Here is a 6,233-nt window from a genome sequence, read left to right as displayed (position 1 = left end):
TGGCCTAGGCTAGGCTATTACAGGGAGGGATACCCAGAAACAGCTTTGAGAAACAGAAAGCGGACACAGAAACTGGAAGACATAAAACAGACGCTGATTCGAGGGGTAAGAAAGGAATCCTTGGCAAGAAGCGAGAATAGAGGGACAAGCCCCGAGAGGAGAACGTTGTCATCTATTCAAGTCTATGGGGAGGCCATGCTGATTCAAGCTTGCAACTTGATTGGAAGCAAGAGGCCGGACTTGGGCCTTCTCAGACCTACGTGGTCCTTCTGCCTTAAGCATAAGCCAAAGTCAAGAATGAGGTCTTGAGGACGTTGAAGAGAAGACTCGATGCCTCCTTCCCTAGGCCCCTGGCATTCTTTGCAGATCAGTCTCACTTTCCATAGCTCTGGCGTCACGGGGGCCCACCGGGTACATGCTAATGTGTCCCAAGAGATGTCTTGGAAGCCTTGAAGGAATGGAGCCCCGTCACGCTTGGGCTACGTCTCTTTGTTTGGAAGTGCTCTACAAGGGTGCTGAAAAGCACCCTTTTCCACAGGGCTTCGTTCCTTCGTGAAGGCTGCCCTCCCAGGCTAGTGTGCTCAGTTTGCCTCCATCGAAATTCTCTCCCCCTACCTCTTGCCATAGAAGGATTATTGATTATGTGTTTTGACACCACATGTAAGGAAGTGGGCTGAAAATGAGAACATTACAATTCTGTTTCAAGAAAAAGAAACAGGCCAGGGCTGAGGATGTAAGGCAAACAAATGGCACAGCCTATAGAAATAAAGTAAGCCCGTATCTAGACGGCACCTGGGGGAACGTTCCAGGATCAGGGGTGAAGTTCGAAACTTCCCAAATCCGGAAAGGAGACAGAAAAATATCTTTCCTGGAGAGAGGGATTCATCAGATTCGTCTAATTTGTCTTGGAAACATTGTGTCCGTGAAGGGGGATGCCAGGACCACCTCGAGTTTGGAGTTTGTGACCTCAGGATGTCAAACCAACCCAGATGACCACGTGTTCCCAGTGCTTAGTTTGACCCAGGCTAGGACAGCAAAGACTCCTTCAAGTGACCGGTGCAAATTCAAAGACAACAACCAAGAGTCACGAAAGCACTCACACCTCGGCCTAGAGAACATACGGTGATTCCAGAAATGCCAAATGAATCACTTGGAATGAAGGGGAACGGACTGATAAGCATGTCTAAGGGGGATAGCCGAGAAATACCATGACGATTCTCCTATGGAAAAGAGACAAAGGTCCCAGAAAATGGAAGGCGAACAGAAATCACCCCTGGATAATCCACAATGAAAGATGATGTCCGTCTTTGGACAGACTCTGCTGGAACGTTTGAAAGGCAGAGAAATTCACAAGCCAAAAGACGCCAGCGAAGGTCAAGGCTGGGCTAAGTGGGCAGGGTGAGTTATGAGACTGCTCCAAGCGGGCCAGGAAACCGTGTGTCCGTGGAGCTTGCCGGGACAGCAGAGACACGATTATGACCAATCCTCTGACATCGCAGTGGACCCGAAAAACAACCTGGCCTCCTCTACACAGTGCCAGAGTTGGGCTCAAGTAGCATATTCAAGTCCCATTGCCCTCAACTGCAGGTTGCCAACGGAACATGAAAGGGGCCGGCCGGTGGTGCAGCGGTGAGGTCCGCACCTTCTGGGTCGGTGGCCCGGGGTGGGCCGGGTGGACCCTCGGGTGAGCCTGCTCACCACTGCTTCAGGCATTCTGGGGCAGGCGTCCGAGGTAGTGTAGAGGCAGATGGGAAGGGACGTTAGACAGGGCCAGACTTCCACAGCAAATACGGGAGCATTGCCAGCAGATGTGAGCTCAGCGATGCACTTCTGCCAGAACAAAACCGATTCAAAGTTGCAAAGCATAGAGAAACTGAAGCTGAAAAGAAAAAGTGAACAACTGCATGCCAGTGAGAAGGATGAGATCTCTATGAAGAAACTTAGCAAAACAGGTGAAAGCCATGGCAATGGAAAACTAACAAACGTTGGGGGACAGAAGTTCAAGAAGACACAAGGAGAAAGAAGGAGATTCCAGGATCTAGGAGTGGAAGCATCAACACACTGGAAACGTCCCTACCGGAGCAAGGAATCTCTGGATTCCATGCAATCCCAGTCAAAGTTGCAGCAATGTTTCCCACAGAGACAGAAGAGGGAATCCTAAAGCTTCTAGTCAGCAACAAGAGACCCTGACTAGGCAAAGGAATCCTCAGGAAAACGAAAAAAGCAGGACGTGGCACACTTTCCGATTTCAACATATAGGACGAAGCACTAGGTACCGAGACGGCACAGTCTGGGCACCAAAACAGGCACACAGACCCATGCAACAGAATCGAGAACCCAGAGCCCAACTCAAACGTACATGGACAGCCCATTTTCGACCAGGGAGCCAAGAGGAGACAGCGGAGAAAGGAGAGTCTCTACCATAAACGGTGCTGGGAAGCCTGCACAGCCACATGGAACACAACGAGAGTACACCATGATGTTACACCTGGCACACACACCACCTGAAATGGATCAAAGCCTTGAATGGCAGACTTGAAACCGTGAACCTTGTAGCAGAAGACCTAGGCAGAGTGCTCTTTGCCATCGGTCTGAGCCGCCTGTTTGGAAGAAGCAAGTCCGACTGGGCCAGGGCAACCAAGTCAACAAGAAACCAACAGGACCACGTCAAATGCGGACGCTTCTGCCCAGTGAAGGAAACCATCGACTGAATGCAAAGATAGCACAACGACTGGGGGAGGATGTTTGCAAACCACACATCGGACAAGGGGTGAAAAGCCCAAAGATGCAATCAACTCGCACGTCCCCACAAGAAAAAAAAAAAAAAAACAAGCCAATGAAAACCTGGGCAGAAGATGGAAACAGAGATTTCCGCCAAGAAGATCGAAAGAGGGCCAACGGGTGCATGAACACTTGTTCACCGTCATTAAGTCTCAGGCCAATGCAAATGCAAACTGCAAGGGCACAGCAGCTCACTGTGGTCACAATGGCTATAAGGAAGCAGACAGGAAGCCACAAGTGTCAGAGAGGAGGTGGAGAGAAGGGAAGCCTCCTGCACCGTTGGTGGGAGTGCAGACCGGTGCAGCCACTACGCCAAGCGGTGTGGAACTGCCTCAGAACTTTAAGAATCCATGTCCCATATGATCCAGCTATTCCTCTGCGGCGTGTTGATCCAAAGAACTCGGAAACACTCCTGCATAAAGACATGTGCACCGCTGAGTTCACCACAGCGTCACTCCCACTACCCAAGACTTGGAAGCCTCCCTGGAGCCCAGCAAGGGACGAGTGCAGAAGGAAGATGGGCTATAGCCACGCAATGGCATACCAGTCAGCCGGAACCAAGGATGCAATCCAGCCACTTGTGACCACCAGAATGGCTGTGAGGGTTTTAGGGAAGTGAAACAAGCCCCAGGGAGCAAGGCAAGTACCGTAGGACCTCACTTAAGAGGAGAAGGAAAAACAAGCGGTCAGGAACATGTGGCACGGGACATTTGATTGGGGGTTCCCAGAGACAAAGCGGGGAGGTGTGAGAGGGTGAAACAGATGATGAGGCACAAGTGTGTGGTGAGGGCCTGCTATTAGGCTTACGCAGGGGAAGATGATGTAAGCTACACGGAAGTCTACATCGATGAGGATGCAAATCGGAAAGATATAGGATGTTCTAATGCAGGGTTGCGGCAATAAATTCACCTAAAAGCAAAAAAAATCCAAAATGGGGTCCAGAATGACGGCATAAAGCTTTGGGGCTGAAAGAGATTAGAGAAGGTGAACTTCCAAGGCTGGAAAATCACCTCAAAATGCGTACTGATGCTACAGAAAGGTACACCCTTCCAAATAGATGAAGAGGAATACTACCCACAGAACATGCTGCCTGCTAAACCCATGCACCCACGGAAAAGGTTACCGTCCAGGATGTTACTACTAATCACCTTCACGAATAATCCAAACAGGCCCACGTGTTCCCCATCTCAGGCAAAAGGTTGGTCCAAAAGTCCAATTCAGGGCCGGCCCTGTGGCGGAGCGGGTAAGTGCCCACGTTCCGCTTGGCCGGCCCAGGCCTCACTGTTTCACATCACGGGTGCAGATCACATTAGCAGTGTTAGGACATACAGATTTCATGGTACGGTGCGGACAGGGATCATAAACTAAGTAGCAATGGTGAGGTCACCTTATCAATACGCACCAGAAAAAGAACCGTGAGGCTTTTACAATCCATGAACGCATCTGGTACACTTCCCCAGAGGAAGAAGGAAGGAAAACATGGGACCTGCCAAGGTGGAATCGGCAGAGTGCTAGGAGATGGCACGATCATTGCGCGTCAGAGGACTGCCCGGGCAACTTCAACTTGGGAGGGAGTCCAGGACTTTCTCTGGGGAACGTCCACCCACTTGGCCATCTACATAAAATGTAAGAGGTAAAACCCAGGATAATCTTACAGGACAGAAACCAGTGTCTAGAGAGAATGTAGCAGGCCTTCCAAAGTTCGAGGAGCAAGACAGAAACCGACAAGAAATCGAGAAAAAGGAAAACTATCCTACCAGGAAAGGGTGAGGAGTCGGACTGGCCTGAGATGGCTCTGAAACTCTGTGTGCACGCAGGTTGTCAGGACAACTTCGAATTTTGAGGTTGTTTATGACATCACGAGGATCCTGTCCGCCAAGATGGCCGCACGGTTACAGACCGAGGATTGGCCTAGGCTAGGCTATTACAGGGAGGGATACCCAGAAACAGCTTTGAGAAACAGAAAGCGGACACAGAAACTGGAAGACATAAAACAGACGCTGATTCGAGGGGTAAGAAAGGAATCCTTGGCAAGAAGCGAGAATAGAGGGACAAGCCCCGAGAGGAGAACGTTGTCATCTATTCAAGTCTATGGGGAGGCCATGCTGATTCAAGCTTGCAACTTGATTGGAAGCAAGAGGCCGGACTTGGGCCTTCTCAGACCTACGTGGTCCTTCTGCCTTAAGCATAAGCCAAAGTCAAGAATGAGGTCTTGAGGACGTTGAAGAGAAGACTCGATGCCTCCTTCCCTAGGCCCCTGGCATTCTTTGCAGATCAGTCTCACTTTCCATAGCTCTGGCGTCACGGGGGCCCACCGGGTACATGCTAATGTGTCCCAAGAGATGTCTTGGAAGCCTTGAAGGAATGGAGCCCCGTCACGCTTGGGCTACGTCTCTTTGTTTGGAAGTGCTCTACAAGGGTGCTGAAAAGCACCCTTTTCCACAGGGCTTCGTTCCTTCGTGAAGGCTGCCCTCCCAGGCTAGTGTGCTCAGTTTGCCTCCATCGAAATTCTCTCCCCCTACCTCTTGCCGTAGAAGGATTATTGATTATGTGTTTTGACACCACATGTAAGGAAGTGGGCTGAAAATGAGAACATTACAATTCTGTTTCAAGAAAAAGAAACAGGCCAGGGCTGAGGATGTAAGGCAAACAAATGGCACAGCCTATAGAAATAAAGTAAGCCCGTATCTAGACGGCACCTGGGGGAACGTTCCAGGATCAGGGGTGAAGTTCGAAACTTCCCAAATCCGGAAAGGAGACAGAAAAATATCTTTCCTGGAGAGAGGGATTCATCAGATTCGTCTAATTTGTCTTGGAAACATTGTGTCCGTGAAGGGGGATGCCAGGACCACCTCGAGTTTGGAGTTTGTGACCTCAGGATGTCAAACCAACCCAGATGACCACGTGTTCCCAGTGCTTAGTTTGACCCAGGCTAGGACAGCAAAGACTCCTTCAAGTGACCGGTGCAAATTCAAAGACAACAACCAAGAGTCACGAAAGCACTCACACCTCGGCCTAGACAACATACGGTGATTCCAGAAATGCCAAATGAATCACTTGGAATGAAGGGGAACGGACTGATAAGCATGTCTAAGGGGGATAGCCGAGAAATACCATGACGATTCTCCTATGGAAAAGAGACAAAGGTCCCAGAAAATGGAAGGCGAACAGAAATCACCCCTGGATAATCCACAATGAAAGATGATGTCCGTCTTTGGACAGACTCTGCTGGAACGTTTGAAAGGCAGAGAAATTCACAAGCCAAAAGACGCCAGCGAAGGTCAAGGCTGGGCTAAGTGGGCAGGGTGAGTTATGAGACTGCTCCAAGCGGGCCAGGAAACCGTGTGTCCGTGGAGCTTGCCGGGACAGCAGAGACACGATTATGACCAATCCTCTGACATCGCAGTGGACCCGAAAAACAACCTGGCCTCCTCTACACAGTGCCAGAGTTG

Source organism: Equus asinus, chromosome 23 (genome assembly GCF_041296235.1).
Source record: "Equus asinus isolate D_3611 breed Donkey chromosome 23, EquAss-T2T_v2, whole genome shotgun sequence".
Taxonomy (NCBI): Eukaryota; Metazoa; Chordata; class Mammalia; order Perissodactyla; family Equidae; genus Equus; species Equus asinus.
The sequence above is the reverse complement of the archived record's forward strand: the minus strand, read 5'-3'. Positions refer to the sequence as shown.